Genomic DNA, 16,259 nt, shown 5'->3' with positions numbered 1-16,259 from the left:
CTGCACTGACAGCAGTAACACTTCTTCAGGTCGACACGAGTCGGAAGGATCTGGCCACGGCGTTTCTGCCACCAATAAACCACCAGAAATTTTAAGATTGGGTAAAACGTCACAGGTGAGAGGAACACACTGGTCTTTTTCATTTAACATTAATAAACTGGATAAAGGACACAAGGGCGGGGGGAGATACCAATCTGAGGGTACAGAATATAATATACCCTGAACGGGCACTTGGCTTGCAAAATCACAGCTGACATAATGGGATGTGTAATGCTCTTAGCTGGCCCTAATAAATCGTGCCCCGCTAGCACGCGCCCGGGCGTGCTCCAGTCCGCGTGCAAGGGTGGAAAGGCTGGAGATGTGCCCATCTGCCCCGAAGTCGTACAGACTGGCGGGGGGAGCTGGGGTCCCCGTCCCGGCCTCACGAGTGAGCTACGCGAGCCCTGGGAAGGCAGCGGTGCTGGCTCCCGTCATGGAAGACATCACCCGTCCCGGGTGCTCGCTGAGGTGGGAGCTCAGCAGGGAAAACTCACGGGGCTCCTGAAGTTACTGGAGCCACATCGGTTTCAACAGCTCAGAAACCAGATCCGCTCCGACCGTGACAGCCAGCACGCGGACTGAGGACACCTAACCCCACCTTCTCCCCGATCTTCCCCATTTGATGGTATTTAGCGTGTAGCAGCCACTTGCAGACTGTCACAGAAAGACAAGATAGGACTTTAGAAGAAAATCCCCAGTTGTTTCAGGTATTTTTCATAAAGCAGCCAGTTCTATTTAATATTCCTCCTCCAAACTTGCCTACAACCTCTCAAAGGCTGTAACCCTTCCAGCGACCCTGCTGAAGGAGTGAGCAGCGTCTCCAGCCTGCCCAGCTCCGGGGAGGATGGCAGGATGCTCCTCCCGGCTGCTACACCTTGAGTCAGGAGCAACCCGAAGGAGACCCACTGCCAAGGTGACACCCCACCGGGATTAAAAATCAATTTCTCAAGGTCACGGGCACGGTGGGAGCGGGACCAGGCATCCCTGCGCGACTCGTCCCCTGCTCGCTAGCGAGGCTCAAAGAGGAGCCTTTGCCAACATCTATAAAATGCGCTGGGTGTGCCATCGTGGCGTGCTGTCAGATGAAACCCAGACCGTAAATCAAGCAGCGTAGCACAGCTTAATGCCCTAGTGTGTGACTGTACGTGATGCACAGCCTCCTCCCATGGAGCTGCGAGGATCAGCTGGGGGAAAAAAGGAAAAAAAAAATCTAATTTGACTTTCGGGGTTTGATGCTACGGCGTTTCCCAGGCTAAGATGAGATCAGTGTGTCAGCCCCATAGTTTAAAGCTTCTTTGTGTTTTTATGCCTATTGAGCGGACCTCTCATATATGAAGTCTGACAGAGGTGCTGAATACCTTATGTAATTTTTTTTTTTTTACTGGATCTAATTCTAGCTGACTCAAATCTGGGTTTTTCTGATTGCACAAAAACCTTCAAACAAGGAACAATCTAGCTAATAGTGCTTGCATAAATCATCCTCAAAATAATGAGTATCTGTGGAGTGAATTCATTTAGCTAAATAGATGGAGGACCACTTTAAAGTTATTTAGAAAGATTAACAAAAGAGAAGGGAAATGAAAAACAGATAATAAATTGATGAGAGAAGGGAAAAATTGTATTAGAAACAATGAATTTATAATAAATTCAAAATGTTACGGAGAAATTTCCAAAAAAGGAGATTGGCACCATGGCAGTTTGGCTGTGCGGGTGCTAAAATGTATTTATAATTAAAATACATGGATGTTAAAATGCAGTTAAAAATAGATAGATAAATAGGTCCCCAGCCAAAATTATCTTTTTGCTGTTATGACTTTTAAATTCACCCATAATTTGTCATTTCCTCAGCACAGGAAAACACTTATCTACTCCAGGGCTAGTTCTTCCATTGCACTCAACATACCTTCATCAACCGCTCACTACAGAGTGCCACACCGCACACGTCCTCCGGCAGATCGCAGCGCTTCCCACCTGGAATCTGCACCTTTTTCTGACAAAAATATCCAGTATTTTTTCTCCTGCATTCTTTCTTCTCCTCTCACTTTTCCTTCCTCCCACCTCAGTCCTTTCCCTTCCTTCTCCACTCATTTTGCCATGTGCAGTCTCCCATCCTACTCCTGAACCTAATATCCCCCCGCTTTGCTCCTCGGCCCTTTATTTAGGGGTGACTTTGCAAGGTGCCTTCTATCCCGGTCACAGCCCCGCGGGAGCCCCTGCAAACATACTGGATTGTCCTGATGCGTTTTTGGGATCTCAAAGTCCCTACAACAGCTCTCTATCTGCATTCCAGTGGCAGCAGCAGACATGGATTTTCTTTCCTCGCCTTCAGCAATTTAGTGAGTATTCGCTGCCCATAAAGTCTCATACTAGGTCTTCATGCCATTATGGAGCAATGTTTAGGTTCTCTGTAGCCAAGCCCGGAGAAATCCACCACAAGGTCCACACAAGGAGTAACAAGGCTTGAAGTCCCACCTAAATCCTGAGGAAAACAGGGATGGTGCCTCAACCAATATGATGCTTTTGAGATCAAGTCTACTGCTCATGTTTTTTCCTCCAGAAAAAACATCATTTTTCAGGAGAAAGCATCCCCTAACAACTTCTGGCATTGTGTTAAAGCAGCACAAGACTATCCACCTTCAAACCCCTTCACCCACCTTGCACTGCATTTCCAGTCTCACGGCTGAATGTGCAGCATTTCCAGATACATCACTGAGTGAGTGTATTTCAAACCCACACGTTTTGGGCAGGCTCAAAAGCTGCATTGTGGCTTCTCTCTTTCTTCTGTTGTGTTTGCTGCTTTGGTTTATTTACTTCTTATATCATGTTTAGACTTGCTAAATATAAAAACTGTTCAAAATAACTGTGCAAAATATTCCTCAAGTCCTTGAGGAAAAAAAAAATACATTGCTCAGATCTGCCTTCTCATGTTTTGTGGTTTTAGCGCATGTTGTAAATAGAATATTTCCATAATAAATATTTGATACAAATAATTTCCACGTGAAGTTAGTTCTAAGCCAACAGCCCCAGAAAGACAGAAGAGGAGGTACCAGGTTGGCAGCAGCATTCGGTGCATTCCTGAAAAAGTTGCCCAAACTTACGGGAAGAGACCACCTTGAGCGGGGAAGACAAGCTTGGTCTCCACGTTCCGCCTTTGCCTTACCTCCTCCTCATCTCCTCGAGCTGGGCACCTGCTCAGCGAGAAGGAAGCAATGTCAAGGAGCCCAAGAGTCGCAGATGTGCTTTCTCTCAATCAGTCATGTCAGCTTGTGGGTTGATGTTCAAGTTCCCTGCCTTCATGCTCAAGCCTTCACATAACTTACTGACACGTCTCCTCTTCCACTTGCAGACCTGTGGACCGAAGCTTCTCTCTTCAATATGACCCTTAAGCGGCCGTTGTTGCCCCCTTGAAGTCCCTGGGACGTTAGCGTTGGTCCACACTTAGTTTGCAAATAAGCTCATCTCTAAAGCTCAGAGGTGGACTTGAGCAGCGCGTGCCAGCACTTCCCCGGTACCTTTGCTAACAATCGTGCAGGTCCTGGTGGGCCAGATTTCCTGACTGCGTTTTGAATAACGCTGCGTGGGGCAAGAAATCACTGTGGCCATGATTTCCCCTTTCACGGAGCTGGAGTTTCATGTCCTTTAACTTCATTGATTGCTCTGTAGTCTTATTCAGTGAGAATGAGAGGAGTTTTACTTTACCTGGTACATTGCCACTTGTTTATTAGATGGGCAAGACAAGACAAAAATAATGAGTTTTCAGTTTGTTGCCAGTATCAAAAATGCTTTTGGTAGAGATCTAAAACGGCAAAGACTGCACGAATCTGATTTCTTGCTGAGAGGACAACAGAAAATTAAAGACAAATAAAAGATAATTTAACCAAAGAGGCACCAGAGCAGTTTTAAAATGAATTAAAATGAATTTGTTCCTTTAAAGGACTTCACTGTAGGTCAGGCCCCTTCAGAGGTGAAGCTATTCTAATTGATTATATTGTTGGTAAATGCATTTATGGTGTGACAGAGCATTTGAAATCACTGAAGCAAACTGTTGATGGTGCAGATTAGCTAATTTTCTGGACAAAATGACCTTTGTTGCACTAAGAACCAAATCCTACAGGACAGAAGTCTTTTAAACAGCTGCTAATAGTTTAAATGAATTACCCAAGAAGATGGGGTTGAAGACCTGAATGTATTAGAGGACTTAACATAGCGGGGGATATATACAGAATATGTATGGGCTGAACATATTAGAGGATGCTATGCACGAGAAAGAACTCAATTTGGGACCCACAAGCTTCTTCCACACGCTGAATCGTTTGACTTTTCTCTGCCAACCCTCGAAGACAACTGTTGTACAGCAAATGCAAGGTAAGGGAGTGTATCCAGAGAGGCAAAATATTGCTCTGTATCGCGTTGCTGCGGAGGTTTGGCTACCAAGTAGGGAACTGTTCAGCCGGGACACGTGCAGGTGGCCTGAGCGACGCACAAGCCTGCCCAGCTCCGGGCTCGGCGCCGTGCCGGAGCCGAGCGAAAGCTCACTCTAAGTGCGAGAGGAAACAAAAGCTAAGCGGTGCCGCGTCCTTCTCCAGCAGTAATTTCCTCATGCTATGAAAGTCATATAATGTTCTTTACACAATTTATTGTAAATCACTCATGGCTTGTTTAACACTCCGCTGATTTTTATCTTGATTTATTGCGTTGCCACCCTGCACGACAAGGCAACAGCCGTGGCTTTTTGGTCTTTAATCAAAGCCCAGACACCTGTAGTTTGCGGCCCCCGGCTGAGGGTTGCCGTGCCCAAAGCCCCTGCGTGATGCTCAGCGTCCGGCGAGCCCACGCGCCGTGGCCTGAGCCCAAGGCACCGCAGACGCGCGTGGGGGGTCGGTGCTGCTCCGCTCCCCTCCTCCTTTCTCAGCCCAGCAAGGTCCAGCGCTGCCAGGCCAACGCGCCGAGGACCGTTGTCATCCTCAAAGAGACGACAACGTTTTATCCTCAGAATTTACCTTGGGGTCCCACAGGAAGCCTGTGGCAGAGCCAGGAGCAGATCCAGACTCCCCTAAGACCTAATTACAAAATTAACATCTCCCTCCTTGGAGATGGGCACGTTGCAAGACGGTCAATGCTGGTGATCTCCAAGTGATCTCCAGCTCCCAGGAGGTGAGCAAAAGGAGGCACCAGACTACTGCAAATCCGCGAGACCATCTTTTCCTCCCTTGCTGTTGGGCAGCCGACGATACAAGACGTAAGGAACAGCTGCCCGAAAGAATCCTTTCATCACTTCAGACAGCTAACAAAGCCAAAAATAAATATTTTGGCTTGGGCAGTATTTAAAAAGATTTTACCGCTGTAAGGCCAAAATTTCAGTCTATCAAAATCTCTTTACCCAAACCGAGTTAAATGAGTAATTGGTTTAGAAAGAGTTGGACCAAATGCACGGCAAAAATATAAACCGTTCCCAAGAAGCACTGTTAAATCCCCACCCCCTCCAAAAAAAAATAAAATAACACGGGCTGTACCGCCAGTCGTACTGCAGAGCTCTGTAGGTGCCCACCCGCCCGCTTACCCAACCGCGCACGTCTGGGTGACGCAGCCACTGCGGCGCCCTGGGCCGGCGCTCGTCCCGCGCCGAGCCCCGCCGCGGGGCCGCACCCCGGGGCGTTGCTGCAGCGCCCTGCCTCGCGCGTGCAAAGCGGAGCGCGGTGGGACACGAGGAGCATGTTGGCTATTTTAATCCCAGCAGTAGACGCTGAACAGCTGCGCGCGCCGGGCCCAGGACAGGCGCAGTCACGGCCCCGTTTGCAAACCTTGCCTAAAACACCTGGCCTTCTCCTCCCGTGCCGTGCCACCGTGCCGGCTGCGCTGGGACGGATGGGCACCTCCAGCGGCGTGCCGAGCGCCGCCGTCTGGGGAAGGGTAAGGGGCACCCGCTCTACATCGTCTTCTCTACAGACTCAGAAGATCCGAGCTGTAGAGGGCAAACGCGCAAGACAAGAGTCAAAGTGATTTCTGCTGCCCCAACCCCAGGGCTTCCCAGGCAGATGCAGGTGAGCACGGGGACAAGTCTGGATGGGAATCTTGTATGGCCACAACATGCTCCTGCCACGAACTCGGGAGCTGATTTACACCCGTGCAACAGTCCTGCTGGAGACGCAGCCCCAAACCCCAGAGCTTTAAAGTTATGCCCAGGTAAAGCTCCTGAGAAAATCCAGACTTGCTATAGCCTTGGGGACAACGTAGTTTTGCCGTAGAGAAGCCCACGGATGACAAAACCGGCTCTGAAAGAGCTCCCCGTGTCTGCTGTCAACCAGCGTTTCCATCAGTGTCGCAAGCTGCTCACAGCCACGAGCTCTAGCCCAGCGGGAGCGCAGGTGCTCCCGCGCAGCCAGGCGAAGGCGCGCGCGGAGCGTGGGCGCAAGCAGCCGCGCTGCCGCCCGGGCGCCGCGCTGCCCGCGTCGAAGAAGGGCTGCTGGAAAGGGCATCAGCAGGTTGTAGCAACCAGAGAGCAAATCCTCCCTCCTACCCCCCCCATGCACCCAAGGACGTAGGGGTTGCCAGCTGCAATCCGTGCAACCATCTCTTTACTTTGATACTTAAGGAAATAGGGATTATTTCAGGTGATCCTGAAAGGGAAGGAGGGTGTAAAATCCCCTTGCTGGGTAATTTTGAAGTGGATAGGGGAAAATGCTCCACGGTCTCCCTTATGGGGCGACCCTGTGATGGCCACGTATAGATCAGTGGCACGCTGGAGTTTTCCATCACCCGTTTTCTGCGTGTCGCAGGGCTCCAAGACACGTGGGGGATGGACACAGAAGAGGACATGGAGCTTAAAAAGACAGCATATGCTTCTAGAAGCAAGTCTCTGGCTAGCCCAAATAGGAGCCATGCAGCTCAATCTGTATCAAAAATTTAGCAGGAGCGCACGTCTTCTGCAAGCCAAAGACAAATGAATGTTGTAAGTCCAGCTTCAGGTCACCTTTGCCCTTTCCTTAGCTCTGTACGTGAAAATGTTCTTATTTATAGACCTATGGAGGTAGGTAAGTAAATAAAGGTGCAAACAAGCTAGAAGCAATAGGTTAAACTTATCTGCAGGACAAAGGGCAGCTTGGTGGAGGCAGCTAAAGAGACATTGGGATGCACAGGAAAAGACATATTTCCGAGTAATACAGTCCAGACGCACAGCAGCACCCAGAGGAAGAGGCTGGTGTGTGTGTTTAAATGCAGAGGTGCCATTTTAGCAAGTGCATCCCAGCCTGGGAGCTGTCTGAGAAGAGTTTGCTGCAGGTGGGTCCCTCCAGGCAGCTCTGACCCTGGGTGCAACCAGGGTCTTCTGGGCCCCGTGGTTGCCTTTCAGTCCATCTCACCGGTGGTGTCACCTGAAGCTGCTTCAGCCTTCGTAGGATGAGGTAGGGAAGAGAAATGGCTGTAACAAAAGCAGATACTTTTGCCAATGAAATCTCTCCGGTTAAGGGAAATCCAGTTTGCTGAAAAACTGAAAATTCAAAAGATTTGCTTTGCAGGACAAGAGGCACAACATATATTTGGGGGTGGGGGGCGAAGGTCATTTGCAAAGCAGCTGAAACATGTAAAGATTTGCTTTTATGTTTGATGCCATCTGGATAATTCACAAGAATAAAGCTGCCTCTTATCCCGCTTTAATCAGTGACTTCTTCCTCATTCCCATCACGCAAGTTACAGCAGTTTATTCTCTCCCAGCCCGTGTTTGCATGGGGAGAGAAGGGGACACGTCCTGGCTCTGTCCAGGCTCTCTCCAGCCTCAAACCCCGGCGCTAACATGGCTTCAAACCCGAGTTGCCTCGTCCTTACTGCTATTTTAAGCAGAGTCACTTGGTAACCAGCTACCAAAAGCCTTGACGATTTGCAGACAGAGACATTTCTATTAGTTAAGGCTTCCTCGCTGGGCTACAAGTCAGCGCTTCGCATCCTCCCGGGCCCCATGGAAAACACCAGACCTCTGCTCTTCCCACCTCCCTCCTCTTCCATTGCAAGGGGATCTGCCGGTGACCCGCCAACATCGTTAACGGTTCCCTTGGAGTGGAGCACACTTATTATTTTAAATAACTCACAAGGATATATTTCAATCAGCTACTGTTCATTAGGATGTATTAGGCTGGACCCAAGGGCAGGCATTGAAGCTAATTAGAATTATTATTTTCAGGTGACAAGTATAAGGACCTCACAGGGACATTTTCAGCCCTTCATCTTAAGGCTGAAGGTACAACTTTCCTGGTTATTTTCTGAAACTATTTCATGTGATGGTTCTTCACAGTAACGCAGAGGACCTGGGAGAGGGGTTGTGGTGGGAAGAGAAGGAAAACCAGACCCTGCTGACAAATTCTGGGTGGATAAATAAACAAAAGAACATTTAAACGGGTCCCGATTATTGCACTGAAAGCTACCACACAACTAGTTTCTGGCCCAGGGTGGTGACTTCATCGCACACAGCTTCCCATATTGATCATGGAGGGGGAGAACAGGGCTCAGAGCCCATCACGACTTCACTTGTGTTGGCTTTTAGGCTCCATATCTGGTAGAGCTGCAAGCATCATTATTCCTTCCCTCTCCTCTCACCGCTATTTTGGCATATCCAGCCCTGGAGAACGGTACAAGGCTTTCTGGGGCTGCTATCATGTCCACTCGCTTGAGGCTCCCTCTCCAGAAACCACCGGTGCAAAAGGAGCGGCTCAGTCCCCACGTGCTCGGAGCCGGCACCTTCTCCATCGCTGAGCCGCTGATGCCAAGGTAGGAGTTGCTGCCCTCAGCTTGTGGCCTGGAGAGAAACTGAGAAGCAAATTATTTATTCAGGAACGACCTACTCAGCAGTTGTTAGCCCAGCTCCAAAGAGCTCGCTGCTCCTAATGACATCTCCAGAGCTTTGCTGGGAGGGAATATTAAAGAGAAGAGCAAGAAAACAAGCCGGTTATCTTTGGTGACTGACTGATGCCAACGGACTACAACTTGCTAAGCATTTTCAAATAGCATTTGCAGTTGACAACTTGACATTTGGAAACCCTAAGGACCTGGAAGGAGATGGGGGAAATTTCCATTCATGAAGGTTGAAGCGCACTAAACTGCTTTTGATTGGAGCTGTCTAGAAAGGAGGTAAGAGCTGACAAACACATGTCGTTCAGGGACATCTTCGCCTCTAAGGGCAAAAAGCAGTTCGGTGCGTGTGCTAACAGAGGACATGAAGGCATCGAAGTTGCCGGAGGGTTGAGCATCCATATTGTGGGTATGGGGGTAAGCACCACATCCTAGCGTTACAGAGGGCTGCAGAGCCACACTGCAAGATAGCGCCTGGCCAGGGACCCCCAGATCCCGCAGAGGATGAAGGTCGGCAGATCCTCCTGCTCAACCCGCCACGCTTGCACTTGTGTCACCCCGATAGGGACGCAACCGGGAGGAGGAAGGCTGCAGCGAGGTCACCTCTGCCTCTATCTCTCTACCCTGGCAGCTCTGGGGCAATAAAAGGGGAGCACCCAAAACACCCCTACTGGCCACCCAAAATTTAGACTTTAAAGGCCTCGGCACAGGTCCTTGGTCACGAGGCCTGTTTGTGATAAGTGAATTTCTCAGTTCTGTCATGTGTTCTGCTCCTGATGTTCTCCAACCTCAGACAAGCCCCTTTGTGCCCTGCCTGCGTTTCGCCTTTCAGAAAAGGAGCTCAGGACGTGCTGACGAGCATTAGGCGGCAATTACTATCAGGACCTATATAGGATCTACATATTCATATATTGTGTGCCCTCTGCTGGCAGCCTCATTTTCCAGGAGCACAGGAAAATCCTGGCGAGAAGGGCAGGTGAGACTTTCCTTCAGAGGTAGGAAAATAATTAGACACGATACAAGCCATAAAACTACAGCGGTGGCGATAGAAAAGGGAATTTCCTCCTGCACGCGGCACAGCAGCGGGTGACGAGGTTATGCCTCCTCTGATGCTCCGTGGACCAGGCTGGCTCCTGCAGGAGCTCCTGCATCCCAGCAGCCGTGGCAGCTCTCGCTGACCGAACGCCCGGCAGAGTTCCCTTCCAAGGAGCCCTCCTCTAATCCAACCACATCCCTGAAATACATGAAGGCGAAGGGGAGATTCAAGTGATTTATCCCATCACCTGTCAGGTGATGCCCAAATTCAGCAGCGTCACAGCAAGTATCCCAGATTTGCTGACGCAAAGCACAGCTCAGATGAAAATACCCATGGCTGTGTACGGACGGAGCTGGCGGAGGACTACACATCACCTGCAGCAAGCAGCCCTCGTCTTCACCAAGGTCATTTCAGCCACGTCCACAGCCTTAGCTTTGCACTGTGAATATCCGGGCGCTTAGATTTGACTTGCGTGAAAACCTGCACGGTTCCAGCAAGTTTTGCTTGGCTTGATCCTGCTAATCCTCCCTCGCCGTCTCTTTGGGCTCTGACATCGCACTAGCGGTACCTGGGGGGATGGCGGGACCTCCTGCAGCACACAGACCCACCCCTCAGCTCTGCTCAAACCCATGGCCAACGGGGTCTTCAGCCCCAGCAAAAGCCTTTCTTCTGACTGCTAAGATCCTGTTTTTCAGGCTGAATTTTTTTAATCGCCTATTAATACTTACTTCTCCATGCACCAGCATTGTCTTTTGGCACAGATGATTCATTTCTCTCCATCCACTGAAATATCCCTGCAACATTACTTAACCAAAAGCCAGCTGAAGAAGAAATACATTTTTCTTTTGTGGAGGAAACCAGTTCCCCTACCAACAACAAAAAAAAAATATCAAGACAAGCAGGTTCAATGTGCCTTTGTAAGTCTGGATTGGACTCAGTCCTATTTTCATCCCATTATTCTTTCCTTCACAATTTGTCTAAAGCTTTGCAGGCTGTGAAAGGCCAGTCACTGCTAGGATTGCTTTTCCTCCTCCTTTCATACGGAGTACTCTGTTTGCCATTCTTCAGTTATATGAACCACTCTTGAATGACACATCTGTGAAAATACTTTGCCAACAGACTCTTTTTTTTAACTCTTTTTTTTTTTTTTTGCCAGCTCCAGCCCCTTCAGCATCCCTCTGCAGAGATTCCCCCATTTCCTGGCCTGCAACACACCAAGGTCTTCTTTTAACTTGAATTATTTTCATACAGTTGAAGCCCCTGTGCTTCCTGCCCCTTGTAGCACTGTTTGCTATTGAAAACAGGGTGAGTTTGTGTGAACTCTGAAGGTTGTTGGTTGTTCAGACTCACGTGAGCACCATGAGGGTCTCTGCCACGTCGCTTCCCCTCACAAAGCTTTTGGGATTTCTGACTCTGAGAAACACAGTCCAAAAATAACGAGGGGCATCCTCACCCCAACCATATCGCCTTCTGTTCCGTATGAATCTGGGTTTCCCTTTCCATTTTCCTTAACGACCCCATTTCCACACGGAGCTCCATCCCGGGCTTACCCACCCAGCCCATCTCCCCCGAGGGGGCTTTCAGGAGGTTGTAACAACTTCAATATTGACTGAAGGAAAAAGAACCCCCCCAAAAAACAAGAGAAGAGAGCAATGAGTGAGGGCAAAGGCACTATAAAAAGGTCTACAAAGAGACTAATGACACCGTTTAAACAAAGTTGTCTCCTGTGATAGTGCTAAATCCTTTTTATGACCTTTCAGCCTTTAAAAACAGTTTATAAGACAATTTTCTATTTGCTAGGCTTACTGACAAACAGCCAGTAACCGCTTAAGGTGGTACCAGGAGTCTCATTATAGAACAAATAAGGCCCATTTTACTTTTTCCCCTCCCTCTCATAAAAAATTTAACCATTTCCCTCCCCAGCTGGTCCATCGGAGAGCCAGAGAAGGAGAAAAGCATTTGGAGAAAAAGAAACGTCCTCCAAGAGCAGCATCACAGGAGGCGGCAATAGTTGCTGGGAGAGATAAAGCACATTCTGCATGAGATTACTGCATGAATGATGCTTTGATCACAAAAGCAAAGAGCAAGAAGACAGTTTTAATGGTCTGAAAACACATGAAAAGCTGGTGTAGAAAGCAGCTTTGATACACAAGACAGTGGCACAGTATTTATTTTGTGACCTTTAACAAGTATGGGCAGTGCAACAAGAAGATAATTTGATGGGGGGAAAAAAAAAAAATATCAAAAGGAGAAAAATTAACCCCGGGAACTTTGTGGCAGAGGGAGGAGAGGAGCAGCTGGGGCTGAACGCGTCTCTGCGCCGACTTCCACCGCGCCGAGGGCTGAGCCCTGCGAGGGGCCACGCGTCCTCGGTCCCCACCGGGAGCAGCAGGCGCCCAGTAGCTCCCAGGAGCAGGGGGTTAGGGATATCACCCAGCCAAACCCGAAACTAAAGCGTGCTTGCAGCACGCGTTACCGGTTATCTCTTCATACACGGGGACCCGCATATCGAGAGGAGCTTTTGTACAGGTCCTCAAGTGTGGGAAAACCAGGGGAGGGAGAATTTTAAGGCAATTTGAAGGGATGGAGAGGGGAAATGGCAATGTTTTTTGGAAATTCAGTTTTTAAGAGAACTTTGAATATCAGAAAGAACCAAGAGCAAGACACATGCGTGTGATAACTTTTTAAGTCTTCTCTACTACCTGCTTAAAATTGGATAAACCAAGGCCTATGGAAATAACTACCAGTTTCCATTTTACACATGCAAAAGGGTGATGTAGCAGAGGTCCCAAAAGCACAGACAAGTTTCTGCACAGGGGCATAAGCACTTACAGTCCTTCCCCCCAAGAGTATGCCCTGGCCACGTATTACCAATAGACACTTGTACAATGGGGGTTTTTTCCCCTCATAAGGCAGGAAATCCTTTGGTCCACAAGAGCTATTTTTGCTTGAAACCTGCAGGAAGAGCACTTGCTATATGCTGTTACCCAGTCGAGAGCGCAAGTCAACCCTAGGAGAGAAAAAACATCCCAAGCAGACCACTGAAGCCAACCCCTACCTTAAAACAAATGATCTGAGAAAACTGCTGGAAAATGCTATTAAATACAGCTGGAATTTCTAAGCAGTGAACATCCCACCTGAAAAAAAAATCTCCGTGATGAACAGTCACAAAAAGACAGTGCCCATCCGCTAATTTATGCACTATGAATAATTCAGCCACCTCTATTTAAAAACTTCAGCTGAATAAAAACGAGATTGAAGGGATCATCTGGAGGTAAAGAGGAGAGCCAACCACCTCAGAGGTCTCTCCCTCTTCCCATGCTTGCGATCTCCTGAACTGCACCAGCTGAACCCAGAGGTTCAAAGGAGATGAAGAATGAGACAAGTCCAGGAGATAAAAGCGAAAGACCTCCTGCCATCTGTGTGAGCTTCCCAGTATAAATCTTTTTATGGTGGACATAAGTTTTTTGGCTGCTTTGGTTAAGAGGTAGCTCATCCTCCTCCTGCAGGCTCTATTGTGCTTTGCCCCAGCACCTTCACATGCCAGTCAACCCAAGCGAGGATTAAAACCTCAGGAGATGGCCAAGCTCGTGCTGGCAGCCACTCTCTCTGGCAGTGCTGTTCCAAACCGTGTTTTTTTAGCAGACTGACCAGGCCAGGTGGGGTTATCCCTCATGCTCAGAGCCACAAGCAGAGTTTCAGTCCCTGTGCTCTGCCTTCAGGTTCTTCTTGCACCATGGAGGGATGAAGGATGCGTGCCAAAAGCAAAAGGTTTTTTTCCAATATTTTCCATGCCCCTATTTCTTTACAGTCATAAAAAACTTAAGGGGACCCTGGGATTGAATGGGCTCCCTCCCTCCAGCTCCCCAGTCACCTTCTTGGGATGTTTGGGTGACTTTCCAAAGGATAACTGAGCAGGACCCAGAGACAGTAAAGACCTGATACTGCTGGAATAAAGAAATACTGCCTCAACATCTTCCACTGAAGCGCTTTAGCAAGCAGGAAAAATCCAGAACACATTTGAATCCCCAGGACCACTGGAAACTCATCACAGCAGCCAGAAGTGAGATATTTCCCTCTCCCTTGTAGCACACCTGCAATATGGAGCAGGTGACGGAAGCAGTTGCCTTCACCCACCCAAACTTCATATTTATGTAACCTTAGAGAAAGCTCGATGCCTCCCTCTTTCTAAGGAGAGTTCCACTTCGGACCACTATAAGCAAGGTTGTTATTTTTCCAGAAAGCTCAGCATTTCTCAAACTGGGGTTTTCAACCTGAAATGGGGTCACAAAACCTTTTTGGCTGGGTTACCAGCCCTGGGCAACTTTGTGTTTATTGCAGATAATCTGCAAGGCCGAGTTCAGGGTGGAATTCTTCTTGTTGTGGCAGGATGGCCAGTGAAGCATAATTTAATTTAAATGTATCTTTGTTAGCCAGCAAATTTCGTCTGCCTCCTCTACTGGCCTGCATTATCATTTCTTCAGGGCTACTAGGAAATATCTGCAAAGCGTTAGGCTGGCAGCAAGTTAAAAAAAAAAATCTGTTCCACAGATAAGTGTGGCGAGGTGCCTATCTGGCTGTCTAAACAGTGGGAGCAAGAGTGGGTCAAACGAGACAAAATTGTTTCATGACCCTAAGAAATAGGGTGAGAGACCTGCAAGGCTGTCCCCGCTTCTGCCACCCGCTCCACCGTGCACACGCGTAGAAGGGCTCCAGCTCTTGGCCAAAGCATCCTTTCATTTCGGGTAACAATGGCACAGAGAGGCGGCGGGAGACTCACCCGCGGCGAGACAAGGCATCGCCTTGGACCAGACGGAAACCCTGATGCCGTGGGATGTGGGTTTGGGGTTCCCGGGCTTCTCCCCATCCCTTTTTCTGGCATTGCAACAGCCAGAGGAGCCTCCCATGCAGGGATGTGTTTCGCTCCACCTTAAGCCTCCTGTCTCTTGTCTCGAGGAGCATTAGTAGGACAGTGACAGAAGCCTCATACATATCAAATATATGGGTGAAATGTTTAATAAACCGTCACATTCAGAGCCTTCTTTCCCTCTCCACAGTTGTGTCTATCTTGACTTATTCCTGCTCTACAGAGGAAGTGGCAGGATTTAATAGTCTTTCATTAGTATGTCAGCTTTTAAAGTGGTCAAAGCGTTATTCATAGGGCAGCTTAAAAAAAAAAAGGGAATGCAGCACGTTTAGGAGAAATCGTTTTGTTCCAGCCAATGAAAGGGGTTAAGCACAGCAGCGTGTGCCTGGCCCCTTTGTCACGTCTGGAGAGGAGCCGTCACACTTTCCCTCCCAAGCCACCTCCTTTTTACTTCATTTCCACATTTCGTACCCCTGCCGCTCCATGACGCAGTTTGCGCTGGCAGTTTTGGGGTTTCATTCCCCTGAGCAGCAGGAGGGGCACCAGTACCACCAGCTTTTAGACTACAGCAGGGTTGCTCAGAGGCAAAGGGGAAGTCTCAAACATTTCTGGTAAACGAAGGTCTGCTCCACCTTTACCCCTTTGTCTCCCCCTTTTTTTCTTTTAACCGTGCCTGAGCGCATTCTGTTTGGTTATTTTTTTCTTTTAAGTCACCAAAAGCCTTTGTTTTCTCAGTTCTTTTGCCACCTGACATTGTGCCCAGACCTGAAGAGCTGACTTTCAGGAAGAGGAGGATATTTTTTCCAACCAAAATGCAAAGTCACAGCCTTAGCTTAGTAAGAAAGAACAGGCACCAATACTCCCAAAGCTTTCTTGCCCCACAAGTCACATTTCAAAAACCTTCCTGGACCTAAGAGGTTTTTTTGCCTCCTGCTCTGGAGCAGGTTTTCTTGTCCAGGTGTTGCAGGACCAGAGATGTACAGGGATATTCGAGTCCTCTGCTCAGCCTGGCAGAGGCTGAACCCGGCATTCTGGTTCCCATGTCTATGCTGAAAAGGGCCAACTAGTTTTTTAAAACAAAGCCTCACAGAAAAGGTATGAAATGAAATAATTTGTCCTACACAGACCTTCTAGAAAAAGGCGTATCTATGTTATGTAAAGATAAACAAGTGAACATTTCTTCTCATGCTTGCTCAGAAGGATTAGAGAAATTCATCCTTGCTTCTCCCTATGTTTAGTTTTCTGATCAATCCCACATTTTTTCTCCACTTTTGCATTTCGGGGTTGTGACTTCAGCTGCAAAAGCTGAAAGGCAGCATCTGCTCCCAGGATTTTTCTGGCTCAGATAGGAAAATCCAGAATAAAACCTGTTCCCATCAACAGTCCCAGCCCAGATACAAGGTGTTCCACAACACATCCACGTTTCAAGGGGCTCATTAAAAACAGACCTTCTGAAACTTGGAGGCTCACCCTTCATTA

Source organism: Phaethon aethereus (genome assembly GCF_964289735.1).
Source record: "Phaethon aethereus genome assembly, chromosome: 15".
NCBI classification, from domain to species: Eukaryota; Metazoa; Chordata; class Aves; order Phaethontiformes; family Phaethontidae; genus Phaethon; species Phaethon aethereus.
The sequence above is the reverse complement of the archived record's forward strand: the minus strand, read 5'-3'. Positions refer to the sequence as shown.